Raw genomic sequence first — 24,790 nt, forward strand, 5'->3', positions numbered from 1 at the left:
CTCCCAGAATCCCTAACCTCCACTGCCCTGCCCAGATCCTGCAAGCCCTATCCCATAGTCCCCCTGATCGAGTCTATCCATCTGGTTTGCAGTCTTTCTTTCTTTCTTCTACTCTCTAGTTTTTTTAGTGATCTGTGCCTTCTCATGATGTGGCCAAAGTACGATAGTCTCAGCTTGATAATCTTTGCTGCTCTGATTTGTTCAAGAACCCATTTGTTTGTCTTCTTGGCTGTCTATGGTATCCTAAGTATTCTTCTACAGCACCACATTTCAAATGAGTTGATTTTCTTTCTGTCTGCATCCTTCATTATCCAGCTCTCACATCCGTACACGGTGATAGGGTCAGGAAGAAATTTTTGTCTAATTTCCACCCAATTTCTAATTTATTAAGGTTCTTTTGAATTCTGTTAGCATCTTCCAGTGTGTTAGCCACTCATCCCAGTTTTGGGTATTCTGCAAACTTCACTACATCAATCAATATTTATTGATTAGCTCGTGGGCCATCTCAAAATATTCTACAAACTTAATAAGAATCCCTTTCATCCTGTCATCTAAGTCATTAATAAAAATATTGGAGAGTAATGGGCCTGGGACAGAGCCATGAAGTACTTCATTCGAGACCTTTTTTCCAGTTTGGAGTGCAGCCACTGATGACAATCCTTTAAGTATAGTTTTCCAACCAATTATAGATACATACGACATATTTACAACTATATTATATTCAATCAGCTTGCTAATCAAAATATAATGGTGGGGCTTTAGATAATGCTTTGCTGGAATCCAGATAAATGAAATCCATAGCATTCCCATAATCTCAGGGCCCATTCACATTACAATTTAATCTGGATTAGGATTCGATCCTTGCACGTGAAGTTCATATTCACCCCGAATCCCCCACAAGCGAATCAGAGGCTTGCACACCCCTTCCGTGGCAAATGCCCCTTACAGCGGGTTAAAAAAAAATAGGGGCAAATAGTGTTTCTTTTGGGAAACCCCGGATTCTGCTGAATATGAACTTGCCCTCGATCATGATCGGGGCAAATTCTGGGAGGAATTAAGTCAGAGGGCGGGCAAAGAGGAGGGCATTCCCTCTCCTCTCCTGCCGGCTATTTGCAAGCCACTTTTCCCCTTTTGTTGTTGTTGTTGTTGTTGTTTTTGTTGTTGTATGAAAGATTATGCACATCCTGCCGCTCTTCCTTCTTTTTCCCTGCCTTCCCCCTTCCTCTTATTCCTCCTCTCCCCCTCCTGTCGCTGCTTGCCCTCCTTTTTTCCTCCTCCTCTTCCTCTTCCTCTTCTCCGCTTTTCCTCATTCTCCTTCTCCCTCCTCCTCCTCCTGACCTCCTCTTCCTCCTGCTCTTCTTCCTTCTCTTCCCTTTCCTGTTCCTCTTCTTCCTCCTCTCCCTGCTTCCTCCACACCTGCAGCCGAAGAAGAGGAAGAGCACAGTAGAGGAGGAGGAGGAGGAATGCACAGGAGGCGGGGCGGGCTTGGAGAGACCCGGGAGCCAAGGACCCTTGGCCCCCAAGGCAGGCAAGCAGGCGAGCGTCTGCAGTGAGGGAAGGAGTGTGTGTGAGAGAGAGGGGGGGAGGAAGGAGGGAGGGAAGGAAGGAAGGAAGGAAGGAAGGAAGGAAGGAAGGAAGGAAAAAGGGAGGGAAGGTGGGACAAGGGAGAGAAGAAGAAAGGAGGGAGAGAAAGAGAGAGGAAGGAGAACACGGAAAGAGGAAGAGAGAAGGAAGGAGGGAGGGATAAGCAGTGAGAAAGGGAGTGAAGGAAGAGGGCAAAACAGAGGGAAAAGAGAGAAGGAAGGGAAGCAGGGGACCAGGGCAGAGAGCAAGAGGGAGAAGGTCTGGCTGCTTCTGCTGGGGGCCCTCTGGTGTCATGTCCAATAGCGCACAGGAGGCAGGGATGCCAGGGATGCCCAGGATCCTCTCCAACTTCTCTCCAGGGGGGAACCTCCGTTTGGAGCACCACACAAAAGCACACATCATATTTTGAAGTAAAAACCAAACCATTCATTATGAAACCTCTCTCTTTTTTTCTTTTCTCTTTTCTGCAGCCTTGCAGTTCTGCAAAAGCAAACCCCCTCCCGCCTCTTCTGCACACAAGACTTTATTAGGAAGGAAAGGGTTTGAAAAATTAACTACTACTTCTTTCCTTTTTTTTTGCTTTGGGCATATCACACTCTCTCAGCCTCAGAGGATGGCAATGGCATCCCCACCCCCTCTGAAGAAAACTGCCCAGAAAAACCCCACAGAAGCCATAGCAATTTGGAAGGCACACACAGCACCAAACCCAAACTTTGCCCGGGGGGGGGGCAAGTCACACTCTCTCAGCCTCAAGGGAAGGCAATGGCAAACCACCACCACCTCTGAGAAAACTTTGCAAAGGATCGTTTCATAATAAGTCAGGAAAACGACTTGAAGGCACACAACAACAACCACACCTCCCAGCCCTTGTATCTTGAAGGCATGAGGGCACAGATGGCAGAAATGGACTTCCCTTTCTGGCCAAACACCCCCCCCCCCATACACACACACACACACAATTCCAAAACACACACTAAGCGCATTTGGGCATTTCACATGGCTTTACTTAACATGGCAATCTCTTGCATATTTAATCAGAGGCTTATTGCAGAACCAAACTTTTTGGGTTTCACACTGAACATGGCTATGCATATATTGAACATGTCCAGGTGGTTTCACAAGAAGTGGATTTGCTGTTTCAGGTTTCTTGCACCAACTATACTTCTCAGAAGTGTGTACTTGGTTAAGGGACTTTGATTTTTCTTCACTGCGCATGAGTTTGTAAAAATCACAGCAATTTACATTGTCCATGTCTCAGAGGCTTGCTGATAACAATATCACCATTAAAGAACCAAAAACACACAGAAAAGGCACTTTGGAAAGTCACACTCTCTCGGCTTCTGAAACAGTGCCTGCATGCCTCTGAAGCTGACTCATATCATCATCATCATCATCATCATCATCATCATCATCATCATCATCATCATCATCACCACACTCATTGTCAAAACAAGGGAGACTTGTTAGCATTAAAAGCGCCAAAAATAAAAATTTAAAAAAACCTTGTAGCCAGAGGCCTCTGGCCACTCACCACCTCCTCCTCCTCTTCCTCCTCCTCCTCCTGTTCCCCCTCCCCCTCCTCCTCCTCCTCCTCCATGCCTCGCGCCGGCCTGGGGGCGGGGCGGAGGAGGCAGAGGAGGCGGGGGAGGCCTGGGAGGGCGGTGTTTGCCGGCGGCCCCAGAGCTTCTCCCTGCCCTGTGGGAAGGCCGAGGCCTCTCTACAGGGTGGGGAGGAGGAGGAGGCTGCCGGCGATCGTGCCGATTGGTGCGTTTGCCGGTGGCCCCAGAGCCTCTCCCCGCCCTGTGGGAAGGCCAAGGCCTCCCTACAGGGCGGGGAGGAGGAGGAGGCCGCCGGCGATCGCGCCAATTGGCGCGATCGCCGGCGGCCCCCAGGGTGCGGCAATCGATGGCAGGGCCAGGCTGGGGCTGGTCCCATGGTCTCCACGGGCCGGATACAGCCCGCGGGCCATACGTTGCCGACCCCTGGTATAGAGACATCTAAGACCGTGGGCTATTCCCCGACCTGCCTTTTAACGGTTTTTTTCCTTCCATGGTTTGGTTCTTGTGCTATTTGCCTTGTTCTCTATATAGCATTTGGACTAATATCTCCAGCATTTGATGACGCCCTGCCCTCAAGAATACTGTCTCCCTCCCCACATTAACTTAGTTTAAAGCCCTCTTGATCAGATCTTTCAGGATCTTAGCAAAACTGCTAAAGAAGCTTGCCAAGGAGTCGTGACAACTAGCTTTCTTCTACATGAGCAGAGTAAAACAATGAGTAAAACATAATTGGACTATAAAGTCTGAGGAGGGGGGAAACAGTGTTTTAAAAGTTATTTTAAACAAATTGAAATTGAAATGCTGAGACTTTGTTTTGAATTTAAAGCATGTCCATATAACTTACGTAAAACTTCAAAAATAACATAAAATCGAGAGCCCTGAAGGAGTGAAATTTTGGATGCAAAAAGAATGTGGGAAAGAATGTTAATTACCTGCCTTGTAGACTAAACTTTGTGTCACCATCCATTAACAAAAAAGGAAAAGAAAGAGGGAAAACTAAATCTGGTTTGAAGTGTAAAGAAACTGAGGCTCCATTCCCACTCACGCATTTGCCCTGGATGGAACTGGACAGATTTGGATCCTCCCCTTCTTGAATCTCTCCGGAAATGAGTGCCCACTATCTTTTACCTTGATCAGGGCAATTTGCCACTCCGAAGTTCACATTCGCGGTACCGGTTAAAAATAGAGCCTCCTTTCCTGTCAATCAAATTCACTTCCACTTTTGTCAGAGGTGATGTCTCCTGCTACCATTGGCCAACAGAATGGGGGCTTTTCCCCCTCCTTTTTTTTTAAAACTGGTGGTAGCGTTCACATATTTTGTTAACTAGTTCGCATATTCTGTGCTCGCATAATCTGTCAACTTGTGTGTGTATGTGTATGTGTTGTGTGCCGCTTTAACTCTTTGTCCGGCTCTTTGCTATGAAATTCTGGGAGTTGGATTTTGTTTGCTTGCTTTTGTGTGATGCTCCAAACGGAGGAGCTTTTGGGGGTTCCCTCCTGGAGAGAAGGAAGAGAGGATCCTGGGCATCCCTGCCACCCCTGCCTCCTGCATGCTGATGGCACAGGAGCCTCGCCGGACATAATACCAGAGGATCCCGACAGAAGCAGCCAGACCCGCGCCACCAGACCATGAGTCTCCTCTCCCTCTCGCTCTCTGCCCTGGTCCCCTCCTTCCCTTCCTTCTTTCTTTTCCCTCTGTTTTTCCCTCCTTCCCTCCCTTTCTCGCTGCTTATCCCTCCTTCCTTCTCTCTCCCTGTGTTCTCCTTCCCTCTCTCTCTTTCCCTCCTTTCCTCTTCTCTCCCTTGTCCCCCCTTCCCTCCCCTTTTCTCTCTCTCTCCTTCTCTCCCCTTCACTTCATCTGCGTGTGTGTGTGTATGTGTGTCATTGAATCCACCCCATAAAGGTGCAACTTGGGGGCTGAAAAGGAGGCAGGGTGCATTGCAATGCAAAGACTTCTGCCTGCCTATTTGTCTGTCTGCATATCCCTCCCTCCCCTCCTCCCCTCTTTTTCTCCCTCCTTCTTTCCCCCCCTCACACAGTCCCTCCTTCCCTCACTGCAGATGCAGAGAGAAAAGCAACCTATACTCAATCTCTCCTTCTCTCCTATTTGCATCCTCTGCTTTCCCTCCCACAAATGTAGCACAAAGCATTCACATTGTATCCATATATATATATATATCCACACTCACATTGTATCCATATATGTATCCATTATTCGCATAATCTGTCAAAAATAGAATCAGAAAAAAGGGGGAAAGCCGCTTGCAAAGTGACTGGCAAGAGAGGAGGCATGATCCTCCCACTGCCTGCCCTCTGACCTAAATCCCCGCTTGAGCTTGATCCGATCATGACCGGGAACAAGTCCATATTGATGGAACCTGGGTTTTTGCCCCAAAAGATACAGTTTTTATCCAGCTTTCAAAAGACTCGCGCCAAGGGGCATTTGCCCCTGAACGGGTATGAAAGCCTCATTTTCACTTGTGAAAGGATCGGGGCCAATATGAACTTCCCGTGGTTAATCCAGATTCTGATCCAGGGTAAAAAGTAGTCTGAATGGCCCCTGAGAGTATCCAGGGGAGAATTGAAAGAAGCTTGCAACATCTAGTGGTCAGGAAGAAAGACTGCAATAAAAAAAAGAGAGACTTTTTTCCAAATTGACCAATATAAAAAATGACTCCAGAGACAGGAGACTTAAATCAGCTGATTCTGGATCTGGAGGAACTAGGACAGCAGAGAGAACAATTAAGAGCTGATTTAAGTCAGATTTATACTGATTTGAGGAATAACTTCAAGAAGAACCTAAAAGAAAGCTTGGAAGAAGGATTAACAGATACTGTATAAAGAAAAGTTTATTATTTATTTATTTATGGTATTTATACCCTGCCCTGAAGCCCTAATGGCTATCAGAGTTGCTCAGATACTTACAAAACTGGATGATACAGAACTGAAGAAGAAGAAGATAGGAAGAGAATGAAAAGACAGGATGAGCATTTACAGATGGATAGAGAAGAGGATTATGATCTGAGCTCTTGAGTCAAAAATTAAGAAAAGGGTCAGAAGATATTCTAAATATCTTCCAAAGAAAATTAAAAACAATTCTGGATGAAGACAAGACACCTACCCATGAAGAATGTGATGAGAGAGATGCGATATTCAAGAGGAATGCGATAAAATATCTGGTTCTCGGTGCACACTCCAAGGGGAAATTTTGTTTATTTTTTACAATGTTGGGAACTTTATGAGAGAGTGTATGCAAAGTACAAATAACTAACTCAAAACAATGCCTTGAATAACTGATATGATTCCTCAGGATTCGATTTATGTTATGTGATTTATTAAAATGATATCAAAGGAGCAGAATTTGATAAACAGATGAAATGTAGGCCTGTTACAGACTGCCAAAATAAAGCTGCTTCAGGTCTCTTTGGAGGTATGCTATTTAAATGATGCATGGATCCTAAGAGTCCGGAAGTCGCGCCAAAGCCACACTCCATTCCTAAGCGCTGGAGTGCAGCTTTGGTGCAGCTTCCGGATTCTTAGGATGCATGCATCATTTAAACAGCATACCTCCAAAGAGACCCGAAGCAGCTTTATTTTGGCAGTCTGTAACAGGCCGTAGTAATAGAAGATAAAAGAAGGTAATGTAAGTAATCATTATTCAGGATTTGAAGAATAGTAGATAGCAATAATAAGTAAAAGTGATGTTTATTAGCAGATACTGGTATAATAAATTTGTTATATATTTCAAAGCAGAGGATGCAGAAATTTATAATTTAAAGCACTAGCTGGCAAGTTGGAAGTCATATCAATGGTTCCCAACCATTGTTGGGCCGCGACCCCCATTGGGGAGGAAAGTACCGCCCGTGGCCCCCTTGATAGGTTGGGAGGGCAGGAAGGGGCGGGACTTCCAGCCACCTACAAGCCCCAGTAGGCTTTGCGGCCGGAAGTCCCGCCCCTTCCCAGCCTCCCAACCAATTAGGGAGGCCACCAGGGGAGAAGGGGCAGGATTTCTGGCCGCAAAGGCCTTTGGGGCTTGCAGTCCCGTCCCCTTCTCCCCGTGGTTGCCTGGCAGCCGCGGGGAGAAAAAGAGGAGCAGCCCCGACCGTCCCTTCCTCCCCACGGCTGTCTGGCAGCCACGGGAAGGGAGGGGAGGAGGAAGAGGAACCCCACCCCCTTTCCTTCCTCCCTGCAGCTGTCTGGCAGCCGCAGGAAGGGAGGGGAGGAGGAGGAGGAGGAGGAGGAGGAGGTGACCCCGCCCCCTTTCCTTCCTCTCCGCTGCTGTCTGGCAGCCGTGGGAAGGGAGGGAAAGAGGAGGAGGAGGCGGCTCTGCCCCATCCCCTTCTCCTTGCGAGTGCCTGTGCCAGGGTCAGAACTCGCAGGGAGAAGGGAAAGAGGAGGGAGCCCTGCCCCCTCCCCTTTTCCCCGCGTGGTGCCTGCGCTAGCGCTGTCACCCACGGAGAAAAGGGGAGGGGGAGGCGGGGGGGATTCCCAGCCTGGCGACCCCCAGGTTGGGAACCCCTGACATATATAGTTTCCTTGTTTATGTGGTTTTTGGTCTGTGGTAGTTTTGTTTTGTTTAGTAGTTAAAGAGTTTTGTTTCTATTTACCCATGTATGTTGTTTTACAGTATTAAAATGTGTGTTTAATGAAAAACAATATGTTTCAGAAAATGATAACAAGTGGTTCAGAGATTATGGACTGGAGCAGACAGGCAGGAAAAAGTTGCTTTTTCTCAAAACAGGTCGAAACCCCGCTGCCCACACAGCCCACTTCTAAGGTGGGTTGCATAGTGCAGCATCAAGCCGTGCTGCTGGGTAATTTTTTTGTTGCCTCCCCACCATACATGAACACACCGCTAGTGACCTGGAAGTATGTCTCATGTCTACCCAGATGCCATCCCATTGGATGGTTGCACCTTGGATTGGCCACATGCAATGTTCCGCCTGTACAGAGCATCATTGCATCAGTTTGAGAGCAATTCATTGGCAAAGCACAATCGTGGAGCTCCCCTACATGCCCCCCTCACCCCATGCCCCCCCCTTTTGGACTGTCTGGTTCATGTATATTGTAATTAGATCCACTAGAGTTGTTGCACTTTCATTTCTTTGCTTTGCCACAGCCCCACACTCATATCAGGGTGTTAGATGCAGGTGCAAAGATGCATATCTTCTGCCTTGAGTCAGAACTTTTTCACACGGAAGAATATATCAACATCCTGAAAGAAGAAGAAAGGGGGTGGGGGCAATCAGAAAATGCAAGAAATTACATAGTAGCTTATCACACGCACAGACGAACACAGCGCCCATCCAAAAGAGAAAGCAGTGCGAATGCAAATGAACTCATCACAGGGGTACGTACCCATCGGCTTCTTGATTTCAGATTAGCTTGTTTGCGCATGAGCAGAGAAGAAAGGATCCCATGGCTGACAGTAATCCTATGGCCAAACTGGAGATGCATTTTATACTAATGCAAATGTGAATTGACTGCGAATTTGTGGTGGAAAAGGATTTATAAATTCGATCTTTTTCCAAATTCAGCTATTCCTGGGATGTCTAACGATTGTTTTGGATTGTCCTCCGTTTGTGTGCAACATTGTTTGAAAATCTTTTGTAAAATTATGTGAAATACCTTGGATGACCCCAGATTAACCTTTGGTTAACCATTCAGTTTTCCTCATGTGATAAATTCTTCAGACTCTCCCAGGTCCTGCTTGCTCTGGTTTTTAGCCCTGGGGAGCAGCTATAGTCCAGTTTCCACCCACCAAGGATGTAGCCAGGATTTTGGGAAGGGGGGGTCCATACTAAGTGCCACCATTATAATGGGGCTTGGGCACGGCAGAGCAGCAGCAGGCACCATTCATTGTATCTAACGGAAGGGGTGTCTGGACCCCACAGACTCCTCCCCCCCTTGGCTACGTCCCTGTGCCCACTTTGGACATGTGCATCATCTAAATGCCCTGCCTTCAAAGTAGCTGGAAACCACTTTATTTGGCCCATCTCTTCCATCCCTATGTCGGCAATTTCTTTCCATTGCAAGAAATCTGGGATAGAGTTTGTCTGGCCTGGCAGAATTGAACACCTTTACTAGGTGACTCCTGACTAAATATTTATGAAGGTTGATTTACAATCTGTATCCTTTGCCAAGGTCTCTGCTGATTCATGGAAGCACTCAGTTCTTTGGTTTGGAAAAAAGTGAAGCAAATTAGGTGTTGAGTGGTTCTGTCTTTTTGTTGTGTTTTGTTATCATTGTAGCATCCTTGCTGAGCAGCAATCCCACTATTTCTTTGGTCATTCTCTTGCTTTGAACAGTAGCAGCAAGGTAGGTCCCTCTGGATTTATGGCAGTTCCTGACTCATTTAAACCCTTCATTTTTTCCAAAATATGTGCAGCTGTTTTTGTCAAGGGCTGTATGCTCGTGCTTGAAGTATTAGACCATGTCATTTTTCTGTATGAGGAGCAGGTATTCTTCCCTCCTGTTCCCAATATACAGTACAAAAACACTCAGGGCTGGGAGATAAAACTCTTTCTTAAAGACTGCTGAGGGGGAGAGCTACCTTCCACTGTATTTCAGAAAAGCAAGCATCTCAGATATATATTTCAGAGATGCAAGCGCACTGTATTTCAGAGAAGCAAGCACACAAATGTGTGTGCATGTGCACACTCACACCTACCCACCAGATGTCTCTGAGGACCTGTCCCACCATGTATGTAGAATATAAGATGCAACAGAGAATTTCATGTGGGATCTGTTAGCCCAACACCAGTTCTGTCCCTCCCATGTATGCTCCTTTCCCTGTAATATGCCATCTACACAGACACATGTTACTCATTAAAACACAAACACAGATTGCCCCTGCCAAGTGACATGCAGAGAATGTTAATCTCCTCATTAAAATGATGCTTCATTACAAAAAAGCTCAGCCTTCCCCAGGCCTCTGATCCTCCTCCTCCTGTCACTCAGCACTGACGTGAGGTGGGTTTCAAGCAGGCCTTCCACCTCAACCCCCATCTCCAAGTTATTCAAATAATGCACACATACATATACACAACAGAGTTTCCATCGCCCTCTTATTTGCCGCAGATCTCTTTTTAAGCCCAACAGAGCATCCCATGTCCTCCTTTTTCCTACCTTGTGCTCCAAAGGCATCAGAAACTATTTTAAAAGAGAGAGAAGGAGCCCTGAAAGCAGAGGCAGGTTTGCAAACTCAGCCTGTAGAAATACAGTGGACCCTTGTTATACGCTGGGGTTTGGTTCCAAGATCCCTCGTGGATAACAAAATCCGTGTATGCTCAAGTCCCATTAAATATAATGACATAGCAAAATGGTGCCCCTTATAAAAAATGGAAAATCAAGGTTTGATATTTGAAATTTATACTTTTTTAGAACATTTTCAAACTGTGGATGCTTGAATCCATTTATTAAAAATCTGTGTATAAGAAGTTATTTCTTAGCATAGGGATCTGAATGATAGCCCTGGCTTCAGAGGCTGCATCCGCACTGCAGAAATAATCCAGTCTGAAACCACTTTAACTGACATGGCTCAGTGCTGTGGAATTTTGGGAGCTGTAGTTTTGTGAGACATTTCGCCTACTCTGGGAGAGAACTCTGGGGCTACGACAAACTACAAATCCCACAATTCCATAGTATTGAGCCATGGCAGTTAAAGTGGTGCCGAAAGGCATTATTTATGCAATGCAGATACAGCCAGAGTCTTACCCATCTCTTTTGCCAGAGCTTGTTGAAATGACAATGCACCATGTTGTGTTCAAATGTTGTTTGGAGAATCAGCATGGGAATGAAAAGATCATCTCTCAGCTCAGCTCAGCTCAGGGATTTCCAAGCAGCTTCCCATCCTGCCACCAGACAGACCAAGACAAAAGCCACAGTGCAGTTTTGCATGTAATAATTCACCCCCCCCCCCCCAACTTGGGAACATTACTGGCTGAGGGATTCCCAGTTGCAGTCTGAGACAGTAATTCTGCTATGATCCAGGAAAAGGCACTCTACAAGCCAAGATGGGGATGGAGCACTAGGGTTGACATCACCAGGTGTGGCAACTCATGCTGTCAAACACACACACATACACACACCCTGTTGACCTCCTCTGATAGCACACCATACAGAATCCTTAGTCATGTTTTTTGTACTAATATTACTCGTAAATCATAATCCCCCTATATCACTGAATGTAATAGTACTGTAATTGTTGTGACATAAACAACTAGCAAAATTAAAACTTTATCTTTCAATTACCATGTCACACACATAGCCTAAATGTATTTACATGTATATAGTTTCATGTTGTTAAAGTGAAAATTTGGTAAAATGTGATGTTTCAAAGAAAATTTTGAAAGAATAATTTTTTAAAAAAACAGGGCCTCTCCTTTCTCCTCCCATTGAGCCTCTTGCCCCACTCAGATCATCTCTTCCCATTTTAAAGGAACACAGGTCGTTATCACACGAGGGAAATTGGAAGGTCAATACAGTGTGATCCCGGTTGCAATCATGCGGATTCACGTTATTGTACAAGAGGTTATCACACATAATTGAAGTCAATGCTAGGTCAATTCAAACCCAATCTAGGGTCAACTGAGAGATGTGTAAATTCGGGGAAATACAGAATTTACAAATCCTGTTCCATTCTAAAGTTCAATTCAAATTTGGCAGGTATGGAAAGCATGTCTCGGTCGCCCTTGGGATTGCCTTCGAATCACACAACAATTCCCAAGCTCCTCTGCTGGCTGCAATTTTTCCCTCACTTCCTCACCTCCTCCGGGGAGGCTTTTCTCTCAGCCTCTTGGAGCTTTCTGCAGCTGTTTTGAGGATGAAGCAGCCCTCCCTCCCCACAGAGACACACACATACTGCCTCCCTCCCTCCTCCTCTCAGCCCTTTCTGTCTCTTTCCCTTTGAAAACTTATCCTTTCCAGCTGAATGGAAGGGATTGGCCTGGGCTCTCTCTTTCTCTCTCGCGACCCTGTCACAGGGTTTTCTTGGCAGGTTGATTCAGATGGGGTTTGCCATTGCCTTTTCTGAGGGGACTGAGAGAGTGTGATTTGCAACAGGTCACCCAGTGGGATTCGATCTCTGCTTTCTAGAGTCATAGTCCAATGCTCAGACCAAGTACAAGGTTGCTTTGGACTGGTTTTGAATTGGTGAATTGCCTAAATAACGTGAAATATGGGGTAATGAATGAACAAATAATGTGAATTGCCGAAATAACATGAAATAAAGGGTAATGAATGAACAAATAACGTGAAACAAGGCAAAACCATGGGAGCCAGAGGCAAGCCCCGCTGGAAGTGTAAAAAGGTCACAATCCAATTCTGCCCTCACTGCGCATGTGCAGGGATGCTAATTCGAAATCTAGACTATGAAGGGTACAATATATGATAATTTCTTTTGCATTTGCTTTGGGATGGGCGCTGTGTTGTTCTGTGGTATGATAGCCATCCACATACTTGTGTTCATTCCCGAATTGGCCCTACTTTCTTTTCTTTCGAAATTGAGAGACATTCCTCTCGTGTGATAACGTCTACAGGCAAATGCCATAGTGGGTTGGGAGGTGTTTGGGGGGCAGTGGTGTCACACACACACCCTAGGGTGGTCCATACATCACCATACCCTCTAGTGATGCCATTGTGATGGAGGAGTGCAAACTTCCCTGTTGCAGAGAAATTTACAGCTGTGCCTGCAAACTAAAAATAGGCCTGGCTTTTTAGGTTGATGAAGCGTGCCAGCTCACATGGCTGTGTATTTGTGCCCTCTGCTGCGCCACAAAGAAACTACAGACCTCTGCTTAACTGAAGGCCTCCTCGAGTGGAAGGTTAGAGATCAGCTGGCAGGAAATCAGGGTACAATGATCAGGCGCATGGCCAAGAACCTGTGGCATAAAACTTACTTTAAGCCAGGAGTAGAGAAGCTTCCCCCACAAGCATGTTTTGGTCTACAGCTCCCATGATCTCTGACCAATGGCCATGGTGGCTAAATCTTCTGGGAGTAGATGTGCAAAATATCTGGAGGCTTAAAGGCTTTCCTGAACATGTCTTAAACCAGGGATGAATAATACACAGGCCTCTAGAGATGGTCAGTCTGCATCTCCTATCATCCATTACCATTGGATATGCTGGCTAGAACTGATGAGAGTTGCAATTCAACTGTTTTTGGAGGTCCACAAGTTGCCCAACACTGTCCTAAGCAAAGTATTAATGAAAACATCCTTAGGGATCATCAACAGCTATCCGAGACTTCCAATCTTAAGGGGGTCTGGTGGTAACGTTCCCCTTATGGTTCTGGAGTGCTAAAAGAACTGGATCCAATTCTGGGGGGGGGGGGGATTTTGTGGGAGCTCTACCTGAGCAAACTTCATTCCTTGCCATTGTAACCCCTACCATTTATTTTCCTTCTCTATCCCAGAAGTTTGATCTGTGCAGCACAAAGGGATAGCACAGGCAGAGGCTGTCAGTCTTTCTTTCCTTGGAGAGGGCAGGTGAACCAGTACTCAGAGGCAAAAGAAGCAGACCTGGATGGGGAGGAACCTTGGGGATCAGCAGCAACTCCTGCTTCTTATGCCTCTCAATATATGCCCAAATCAAATGAATTCATCTTGGCACAATTTTGTCACAACTGATTTGTACACAGTAGACTGTATTCCCCAGTGGTGGGATTGTGTGCTCCTGTGAGGCAGCAGCAGCAGTCTCTCTCTCTCTCTACTCTGTGTGTGTGTGTGTGTGTGTGTGTATGGTGGTAATGGCAGAGGATCTTTCAGAGACAAGGGCAGTGGTGCTAAAGCCATTGTGCAGAAGAAAGCAACCATAAAAGTCAAGAATAAACTCTTCTACAACACAGCGTCATAGCCTGAAGAACACAAAAAAAAAAAAAAAAAAAACCAACCAAAAAACCATCACACCAACTATGTTAGGGGACCCTCTGGCTGATAATGGTAACTAACTAATTGTTTTCAAAAGTAATTTTCAGAGTTTGCAAGAGTGCCAGTCTTTTGGTAAATGCTTAGGTAGTGCCTCTCAGGCCAGAATGGAAAGGATTAAGCTGAAATCGAGATTATAATAAGATGCATCTCAGCTGTATTTCAGCCCGGTGCAAGAGATGTGGTGGGGGTGGGCAAGGGAAGTATCTTGCTTTTTGTTAGCAGCCAACCAGTGAACCAGTGAGAGGGAAGGAAAAAGTCTTTGGGGAAGGATGTACAGCAAAACCAGCTATAAGAGCAAATACCTCTTAGATATCTAAGGGTAGCGATTGCGTTCCATTGGCTGGATAAAAACTGTACAGGCATTGGCACATATATAGGAAAGACAGGCTCCTAATGTGTTTGCCATTAAGAAAAGAAAGGTATAACGGGCTCTCATTATCTGTGAGTTTGTCATCAGCAGATTTGCGTTTCCACAGATGGAAAGTCCTGTTGTTCTTAATGGGGCTGCGTGCATGTTGCAATGCCATTAGTAACAATAGGAATTGAGGTCCTGCATTTTTTCTTATCTGGGCAAGGGGGTCCAGAACTGATCCCCCGGGGATACAAAGGGACAACTGTATATGAGTGTCCTGTGCAAGATTTACTTACACGCTAAATGAGCTACAGGTTAGGGCCCCGGATTATGCAAAAGGCAAAATGATGCCCCATCATCTCCTAGCCACCAAACAACGCTACGAGGTCTCTTATACTTGGCACAGTATAGGGGCAAAGCATGTTTTATTCTTAGAATCGTAGAGTTGGAAGAGACCCCAAGGGCCATCCAGTCCAACCCCCTGCCATGAAGGAACACACAGTCAAGGCACCCCTGACAGATGGCCATCTAGCCTCTGTTCAAAAACCACCAAAGAAAGAGACTCTACCAAACTCCAAGGCAACATATTCCACTGTCAAGGACCTCTTAGTATCAGGAGGTTCTTCCTAATGTTTTGGTGGAATCTCTTTTCCTATAACTTGAATCCATTGCTCTGGGTTGTAGTCTCTGGAACAGCTGAAAATAAGCTTGCTCAATCCTCAATATGATATCCCTTCAAATATTTAATCATGGCTATCATGTCACCTCTTAGTCTTCTCTTCCCTGGGCTAAACAGACTCAGTTCTCTAAGTTGCTCCTTATAGGGCATGATTGTCAGACTTTTCACTGTTTTGGTCACCCTCCTCTGGACATGGTCTAGCTTGTCAACATCCTTCTTGAACCGTGATGCCCACAGGTGGCAGTGGCAGTGTTGCCACCCCTTGATGTCACCTGGTGTGGTCCATATCCCCTACCGACACCCCTGTAAAGAGGCAGTACAGGAAGAGCAAGGCAAAGAAAGAGTTGAGTAGTTTTGCCTTTTCTCTATTCCCTGTTAGCATTTTGCCATCTTCTTCACATGGTATCCAGACCATGATATCCAAGAGCATGGTATCCAGACCTTTCAATGTTTTGGTTGCCCTCCTGTGGACTGTGCTAGCTTGTCCACATCCTTCTTGAATTGTGGTACCCAGAATGGGATGCAATATTCCAGGTGAGGTGTGACCAAAGCAGAATAGAGTGGTACTATTACTTCCCTTGATCTAGACACAACATTTCTATTGATGAAGCCTAGGATCATACTGGCTTTCTTAGCTTATTTCCAGGCCTTCCAGCCCCAGATTTGGGGTGGTGGTGTTCCAGCTCTGTTGTTCAATGTGTCCTCATAGCCAGAGCAGGTTTCACACCTCTGCTCTATCTACAACACTGCACTCTCTCACACAAGAAAATAACCATGTGAGAGGGTTGCATGACTATTTGAGAATCTCAGGAAAAACTTGCTTTTTGTGAATTGAGTGGCCCCAAGTATGTGATTATGTAAGTACAGGAGCTGCATGTTCTCAGACCTAAACTACCTGAGATCAGGTTATCTGAAGGACCATATCCTAAACAACTTTGCCTTGGACTAGTAATTAGACATCTTAGAGAGTTTTTATACGTATATATAAAGCAATTTTATATGGTATATATGCTTGTTTAAATAAAAAAATGCAACTAAAAACAGCTTTGTGTTTGTTATTTTGTAAACAGACTTGAGAAGGCATTATTTCAAATAAATAAACAATCTGGATTTTAAAAAATCCAGACTGACAACCAGGCCAGAACATGGTGAATGTATATCCCGAACTCCCAAACCCATACACAATAAATTTACCTGAAAAGCCCAGAAATCAGGCAGGCACACTAATATTAAGTCTTTATTGGATCTATTCAGATTAGTATCTACAGAGAGGAAAGTATGTGTGCTTGTGCATTTGTGGGAGTGGGGATCAGCGATTCTCTTTTCCCTCAGCTATATGGTATAAATACCCACAATGCAGACAACAGATGTGGATAATATTTTTGCAGACAAATAATCTCCTGCAACCACTCTCATTTTTTTCCTCCCAGATAATCTGCAAAACTGTCTGTTCTGATTTCTGATGGATGCAAGTTGAAGACAGAGGATTAACTGCGTCAATAAATACATTAGCAGCAAGCTGGAAAAAAGGAGGGCACCCTCTTGCTACATTGTTTTTAATAAAAGGCAGTGATGCATCCCATTAACTGATGTACTCTCTCACACTCTCCTGCTGTAGCTGGTATAGATTCTAGTGAGAAGTCTCTAGTTAGCAATCAAGGAGGCTGCAAAGCCCTCCCTAGGCCCAGCCAAAGAGGTGGAACAAAAGTAAGTCCACTGTATCCAGGGATTGTTTATCCATGGATTCAACCATCCAGGGCTTGACGATACTCAAAAATAATATAAATCCCAAAAGCAAACCTTGTTTCTGCCATTTTATATAAGGGACACCATTTCACTATGCCATTATACTTAATGGGACTTGAGTATCCACTAATTTGGGTATCCATGGGGAGTCAGGAGTACCAAGGGCCCACTATATTAATATTTTGGAAGAGTGATGCTTCACCTCTTCTCCAGAGCAGCTTCCAGCTAACTCAGTCATGGAATTATTTGTTGTTTTGGATGCAATAGACAACAACAACATTGAGGTTAGTCTATGACCCCTTCAATACACCAGTGTAAATCTATTGGAAGTAATCTTCTGTCCATCAGTGGTGTGAATGAATTTATATGTAGAGAGATCTTGTAGCACCTTTGAGACTAACTGAAATAAAGAAATTGGCAGCATGAGCTTTCGTAGACTTCTGTCTATTTCCTCAGCTAAATCCCAGACAGGCAGTACTGCAACCCAGTAGGAAAGGAAATTATATTCCAATCTGGCTAAAAGGCAAGAACAAATAATGCACCAAATACTGCCATCTGTGTTCCTCCCTGGAATAGTGGATACATGGTTTTTTTGTTGACAGATGGAAGGCTAAAGGAAAGAGAGGGAGGGATTTTTATTTCCAGATCTTCTGGAGTTCAAATAACACATTTCCAACTAGCCACTTAAGGCATGCATCTCCTGGAACTTTAGAGGAGATCATCAAGCCAATGGGAGTTTCTATGGGAGATGAGTCAGTGGGAAGATGTACTGAGAAAGGAGACTTCGGATAGGAAAACAGCAAGAGGGGTGTGATTGAAGCCATGAAGACACACATTAGATAAGAGCTGCAACCAGAAATATAGTGTCTATTTAATGCAGTGATTCCCAAAGTGGGCAGTACGTTCCCCACCCTCGAGGGTGGTGGAAAGATCCAGGGTGATAGTGAAGGGAAAGGGGGGGGGGGTCAATTAAAGCATTGGTGAGCAAGAAAGACAAGGGGGACCAGTGGCCTTTAGGACCATGGTGGGAATGAGGGTTTCATGAAACTGCTTTTCAGAGCCCATTCCCACTATGACTTAAAGTGAATCACTGATCGGGTTATATGACCATTGTTCCCATTTGAAACTGGTTCCGATCCTACTTTGATTGATTTCTGTCACGATAAAGCGAGGCAAATGCAATTTTTTTTCCAGATACTAGTTTCCTAGTGGTTCTTTTGAAAAGAATCGATTCCAAAGTGTGTTCTACAAGTGGGAATGACAGATCTGAATTGCATCAGTGGATCTTTTCATTATCCCCTTGTAATTATTTCTTTTTTGGCACGATTGTTGTCCTCACTAGTTAACACTGCTTCAAAATGCATGTCAATCATCTATGTGTCATCAGTGACTTAAGCGGTAGCCCAGGCAGCCCGGCTTGGGAACTCTCTCTCTCTCTCTCTCTCTCTCTCTCTCTCTCTATATATATATATATATATATAATTGGTTTTGCAACTACTTGCCTCTCTGATTGCAAGTAGTTGCAAAATCAATGAATTGAATCTTCTATCAATTTTTTTTCAAATCATGCACCTCTCAGCTCTGCCTTTGTGTTTGTGGTATGACCTATGGAGCACGCAAAGCTTAAGCAGGGTCTCAAACTTGAAAGCTCCTTTTGCTCACTCCCTTAGTCACATCTTTCACTAGTAGTGGCAATGACTAGTGCCAATTTGGGAAACTTGCAAGGCTTGAGCACAAAGCATCATTTCTGTTGCTTAGACTGGCACCGTTTTGTGACAGACTGACTGGCTGGAGCAAGGAGTTTAGGACATGCAGCAGCAAAAAGGAGCTTTCAAGTTTGAGACCCTGCTTAAGCTTTGCGTGCTCCAGCCTGCTCTTGCTTTCTTTCATTAGACAGGCTGAGACAAGAGGTCTTCAATCCAGAGCATAATAGCAAGTCAGACATAATTTTCTCTAATTTTGCCAATGGAAGTACACAAAATTTCAGATTGTGCATTGTAGAATGCCTTAGATCTAATGCAAATTTAGAAACATATATTACCACCACTGTTAAGAAACATAAGTCTCATAGCTAATCTGCCAGAAGTCCAGAGAAGAAGGCTGAAATCTGAAGAATGATAAACCTAGAATTTATCCTTTAACAAAATAACTTTTATCTCAATGTGCATTTATATCTATGCAAGGATGTTTGTGATACCACCCAATCATTGTCATAGAAATTGTCAGTTTCTTCTTTTAGCATTTCAGTTACTTCTGATCCTACTGATCCAGTGCCCAAAAACTAATCATTAAGAGATGCAGCTTCATCTCTTAAATATCTAAGTAGAGAGAAAGGCTATGTTTGATAATACATATGCCAATATGCACAATATCTATGCAACTATGTTTACATACCTTCCAACATTTCACAGGTGACACGCAGGACGCATGTGGACCAGCTACATCAGAGTGCAGTCAAAATAGCAGTTGTTAGTGAGAAAAATGCTTAAGCTAGCTGAGGCCTCAGCAATTTGCTTTTGCCTGAGCCTACTGAGAAGGGTAAGATTCTGCCTCTTCATCTCCTCTTCCTCTGGCTGAGTTACATATGTGCAAACTACTTTAGTACCTTGAGCTCAGATTACAACAGAGGTAAGTTGAGGACAATGCGGGGGGGGGGGGGGATGAGAGGAGGAGAAAGAAATGGGGAGATATGTAAGCTGTTTAGTATGCATGCTCTAGAAATGTGACCTGCTAACTATGGCTGCTTAGAGATAGGATGCTGTGTGGTTTTCATATGGAAAAGTACATATGCATGAATGTCTTGTACTTATGGCAAAACAATAACATAAAATAAATTAAACTAATTTAAATCATTTTCAGTTCAGTGTGGTATGCTCGTGTTTCCTTTCATGATGTGATTGCCATGAGACACGAGGCTGGTATGAAGATGTCCTATGACTCTGGAGGCAAGGCTTTGAATCCCTGCTTGGCCATGGAAACTCACCGGGTGGCCTTTTCCAAGTGACATTCTCTCAGCCTAAAAGGCAAAATGTTTCTGAACAAATCCTATCAAGAAAAATGTACCTTAGGGATGCCATGAGTCAAGAAGGACTTGAAGGCACACAACAACAACAAATGCATTCAGAGAAAGAAAGAAAGAAAGAAAGAAAGAAAGAAAGAAAGAAAGAAAGAAGGCATTAAATTAACAATAAAGTAGGGATGATGTTTACAAGAGGTAAGACAAGATACTGTCTGGCAATGTCCAAATTCCTGTTCAGATGATGAGAAGATCATGTCAAAGCAATTCTTTTGAATCCTAGGATCTTTTTCTCACATGCATCTACACAGAGACAGAGAAATCCAAGCAAGTTGGCCACTAGATTCATAAATTCAGTGTCACAGCAAGCTGCTGCCAGCCCTTGTTCTTCTCTTTTTGCAAGTCTGCCTTCACCAGAGTCCCAGAATACAAACTATCCTCTGCTGGAGAGTGACAGTTACTTCTCAGCTTTCATTCTGGCCTTTGGGACTACACCCACCCAACCATCCAATGTGCAATACATTTGCTAGGAATTCAAAGCTTGCAAAGATGCTACCAAATTTGGGGTTCAGCCGAATCTTGAGAGTATATGGGCCAATGAAGAAGATGCAAAATAAAGTGGATGTCTCTAGCAAACCTGAATGTCAATGAATTCAAGAGCCTCAAGAGCACTTACACACATGACTAAATTCAAAACTCAGCAGAATAAGGGAACGATATCCTCTGAAGGACAGAACAAAAGAAGCTGAAATCATGTCCAACCTACTTTTCTTCCAGACTCCCATATCACACCATACTCAACCCAAATCCCATTCCCGATTGGATTACAAATGTTTTGCTGTGTGGCATCCACAAAAGAAGAGATAATGGGGATCAAGAATGGATGTTTTGGTCCTTGTCTTACCTGTTCTGCTCTACTTGCAGTGGTCCCCAAAAACTGTCCATTTAGAGGCCAAATGTGAGTAAGCCAAATCCAACTAGTGTGCCGAGGAAGCAAGGACAGATACCCAAGAGAAATCAGGAGAGACAAGGCCCCACTTGGATCTGCTCAACATTTCACTGCCAAGGTGGCTAGGCAGCTTGGCAGCTCCCACCCAATTCCTCCCAGTCTCTCTCTGTCTCTAGCACACACTTGCTCCCCCTTTCCCAAAGAAGACAAGCAGGCGACATAATTTCCTTGGCCCTGATTCAATTCAATCAGTGTTCAAACTGCTATAGTCTCCAATGCAACTCCTTTTTCCACCGAATAAAAAAATAATAATTAACAAACAGACCAACCTATATCCACAATGCAAGAAAAATTGAAGAAGGAATGGTTTGTTGTTGTTAAACACACACACACACACACACACACACACACTATAGCATATAGGCACAAAACCAGTGTCTCATTTAGTAGTGTGCAATTTCAACACCCCTCTCCTACCTTGCTGCATTTCGCCATTTCTCTTCCCAAACATAGACAGCCATGTCCATCCTATCCCACCCTTCCATGGCACTGCTGCCAAGCATCCTTGGCAGACCTCCAACTTCTGCTAGCTTTATTATCTCTCTCTTTCTCTCACTCTGTTTCACGGCTCTCCTGCCAACCTTCATCCAAACTATAGTAATTCTATGCCACCCTCTCCCTCCCTCCCTCCCTCCCTCCTACCCCAACCCCCAGATTTGTCTAGCTGCGTTGCCTGCTGGCAGAACCCAGAAAACCAGCCAAGAAAAGTAGAAAGACCCAAACATTTACAGCAAGTAGTCTGTTCGTTTTAAACGTGTGTGCCATCCCGCAAGCACACGCACCCACCCACCCCTGAAATAATAGATGACAAGGAAAAACTTACCCCCATGCTTTATGTGCAGGTTCCCCATTTCCTTCAGGCCAGCATCCGCTAAACCCTTTCAGCTGCTCGCCTCATACCCTTTACCCACAAGAAGGTCTGGATGTCAGGAAGGGGCATAAAGAAAGCTAGAGAAGGAACGCAAAGAAAGATGTTGTCAGAAGCCTAGCAAATTTTGTCTTCCAGTGGTGCCAGGACCTCCCCCACCCCCCTTTCTGCCATCAACAGAAGAATGGGAAGCTCAACAGACACTCTTTTTATATGGCATCAGCTTTCTGAGGTGCTAAGAATCATGGGACAGAAAGAAGGGAGGAGATGAAAAGTGAGAATAGGAAGAAAGGAGAGAAGGGAGAAGGGAGGAGAGAGAAAGTGAGAATAAGAAGAACGAAAAGAAGGAGGAAATTGAGAAGAAAGAAAAGAAGGGAAAGGCAAGGCATCAGGACAAGGATAAGCACATTTATCCCAGTATTTTAGTTTCAAGAATTACTCCCAAAAATAATATTGTTACTTATAGACATTAAATCTTGTACTCTCCTTTCAAAGGTCTGACCAATAGTCCATTCCAACCCAGTCCTGCTGTTTTTGAAGGTGACATTGATTCTCAAGTACAAAGTAACTTCTTTTGGTAACAACAGTTCTCAAATGGGCCTTTAACTTTGGATTGTGGTCACCCGAAAAAGAGCTTCCCCAATAAAGCACACTGTGAAACCAAAAGAAAATGTTACGTTACATGTGCTGAAATGTCAATGGTATTCACTGCTGTTGTATTCAGTTTAAGTACTTCTTTTTCCCCAAACTTGTGCATCTGACAAATGGATAACAATGTTATATAAGTGAAGGGATCTTCTAGCACCTTTGAGACTGAAAGAAAGAAGTTGGTGGCATAAGCTTTTGTAGACTTAAGTCTACTTCATCAGATGGATGGAATGCAAGATCCCTTTGCATACTGATCCAGATTAACACTTCTATGTCCTGGTATGTTAAATAAGGAACTACATCTTAAAATTCAGAGCAGATGGGAAACTTTGTTTGTTTGCAGGTTGGCCCACATTGACATTTGGGCAGTAGAAAATAAAGGGAGTGTTTGGAGTGTTTTTCTTCACCAACTAAGATATGAATTGGCTTTCTACCCACAAATACAGCTCCTCCAGTCCTTCTTTCACAGGAAATAAACCAGGAAATACTCCACTAACAAACAAATCAGGAAATACTCCACTAACTATAGTTTCCCCTTTTTTGTGACCTATGATTAACATATTCAGAACAACGCACAATATTCAGTCAACTTCATGTTGTGGTTTAATATCATGTTTTGTTCTGGATTTATTAACTATAGTTTCCTGGCTGGAATGAAATGGAATTAGTTTTTGAAAGGTACATTTATTCTCCAGGTGAGAAAGTGTGGTGTAGTAGTCTGTGTGTTGGACTCTGGAGACCAGGGTTCGATCCCTCACTTGGCCATGAAACCCACTGGATGACTTTCGGGTATCACATGCACTCAGCCTCAGGGGAAGACAATGGGAAACCTCCTCTGAACAAATCTTGCCAAGAAACCACCATGAAAGTCTTACGGTCGCCATAAATCAGGAATGACTTGAAGGCATACAACATATAAACACTGTACAAGTAACTTTCTGGCTTGTTCACTCACTTGCTCACATACTTGTATGTCCAAACAGCAAATTTGTGTATATTTCAATTTATTAAGCTAAGACACAGTAACATGGACACTGCCAATGAGTCTGCAATGCATATAGTCAGTGGGTCTGCAAGGTTACTGCAAGACTAAAAGTGGGCAAATGTCAGGGGCTGGCTGTCATATACCAGTCAAAGTCCATTCAGAGCAGGCCAGCTTGAGTTGGCTAGACCCACATCTTGAATCAATATGATCCATCCTCATCCTCTGTCTAGTAAAAAGAAAACAACAAGTTAAAACTAGAGTTACTTTACAAAAGATGGGATTTCATCAGTGTCGAGTGGTTTTCTAGCAGGATCAGCCATACTATTAGGCAAAGTGAGGCAACAGATATTGGGAATTAAGAAAGGGAAGCAAAATGTTATTTATAGTTTTCTGTGGGTTATTCGGGCTATGTGGCCATATTTTAGAAGAGTTTGTTCCTGACGTTTTGAGAGCATCTGTGGCTGGCATTCTCTGAAGATGCCAGCCACAGATGCTGGAGAAACGTGAGGAATAAACTCTTATAGAACATGGCCACATAGCCCAAAAAACCCACAGAAAACTATGGATGCCAGCCATGAAAGCCTTCAACTTCAAATTGTTATTTATTTTGTTTTTATTGTGTTTTAACCACTTGGAGCACTAGTAACAGTATTTTCTTCCTCATATGCCAAAATAATGTGCCTGTATTCAGTGCTATATACCTTGACACAAGTAAATGGGAAGAACAGTTTGCTTATTTGTAGCTGAGGTTCTTCAAGTGGTTATCTGCGAATTCATTCATATGGGTTTGATCTGCACCTGTGCAGAGCATGTTCAGGAAACTCCTGTAGCTATGTGGAGTGATTTTGGCAATAACTCTTTGCTTCACCAATGCACACGCATCAGTCTTTCTGCTTTCTCCTTCAGGAGAGAGTATGAACAAAAATTCCCAGGACAGCTACAGTAGGGAAGAGGGCTCGTTGTGTGAGTTCACAGATGACCATATGAAGAAACACAGTTATAGGTAAGCAACCTGTTCCTATTTTTCATAGTCTCTGTGATTCACACATATGGGTGAATAGCAAACTGACACAGCAGGCAGTGGGATGGATGTACATACTGAAGAAAAGACTGAAAGTCCAAATGATGCCTCTGCTCAAACCCTCACATCTATACAATAATGCTTGATAAAAATAAGAGGCTAAGGACCCGAACAGACAGGCCAAAATAAAGCTGCTTCAAGTCACTTTGGAGGTATGCTGTTTAAATGGCACATGCATCTTAAGAGGCCATAAGCTGCACCAAAACCAAGCTGCAGTCCTTAGGACGGGAGCGTGGCTTTGGCATGGCTTCTGGCTTCTTAGGATGCATGCATCATTTAAATAGCATACCTCCAAAGTGACTCGAAGCAGCTTTATTTTGGCCTGTCTGTTCAGT

The 24,790-nt window shown here is 44.2% G+C and overlaps 1 long non-coding RNA gene across 3 annotated transcripts in view; it reads right to left on the reverse strand.

Moving 5' to 3' along the window:
* Nucleotides 1–21,897, reverse strand: part of LOC149305169 (uncharacterized) — a 120,901-nt gene extending 99,004 nt beyond the window's left edge. For 2 of the 3 annotated variants that reach the window (XR_016271863.1, XR_016271860.1), the window contains exon 1: nucleotides 21,697–21,897. This is a non-coding gene — a long non-coding RNA (uncharacterized LOC149305169). Of the gene's footprint in view, nucleotides 1–19,242; nucleotides 19,398–21,696 lie in introns of those variants that run through there. The other variant, XR_016271862.1, reaches the window with a different exon arrangement.
* Between the last annotated feature and the right edge of the window lie 2,893 nt (nucleotides 21,898–24,790).

Source organism: Sceloporus occidentalis, unplaced genomic scaffold (assembly GCF_023333645.1).
Source record: "Sceloporus occidentalis isolate IW3139 unplaced genomic scaffold, rSceOcc1.0.p SCAF_13, whole genome shotgun sequence".
Taxonomy (NCBI): Eukaryota; Metazoa; Chordata; class Lepidosauria; order Squamata; family Phrynosomatidae; genus Sceloporus; species Sceloporus occidentalis.